This window comes from Colobus angolensis, unplaced genomic scaffold (assembly GCF_000951035.1).
Source record: "Colobus angolensis palliatus isolate OR3802 unplaced genomic scaffold, Cang.pa_1.0 Scaffold642, whole genome shotgun sequence".
NCBI classification, from domain to species: domain Eukaryota; kingdom Metazoa; phylum Chordata; class Mammalia; order Primates; family Cercopithecidae; genus Colobus; species Colobus angolensis.
The window spans coordinates 220,385-220,765 of record NW_012120066.1 but is presented as its reverse complement, the minus strand read 5'-3'; positions in this window follow the sequence as shown (position 1 = coordinate 220,765).

Sequence of the window (381 nt, the reverse complement as noted above, 5' to 3'; positions counted from 1 at the left end):
AATGAGATTGCTGAGGGGAATGGTAGCTCTGTTTTAAGTTGAGAAATCTCTAGATTGATTTCCACAGTGCCTGGGCCAAGTTACATTTTCACCAATTCAATTGGGTAGTGCAAACTTTCATTCACAATTTGTTCTACCTGATGTAAAGTCAGCCTGGAAGGCAGAAGTTATTGCCACCAACATAGCTCGCCAATAAGCCAAAGACAAGCATTAAAGCCATGTTCCAGAGGACTGCCTGACTTTGGGATGTGGGATGCTGTTCACACAAAGAAATTCCTCACATCTTCTGGAATATGTAAAAATGCACAACAAAATAACAAATTTTAGATGCACTCCTACATTTTAGAGACCTGACTAATATAACTTAGAAAGTAAAAACCG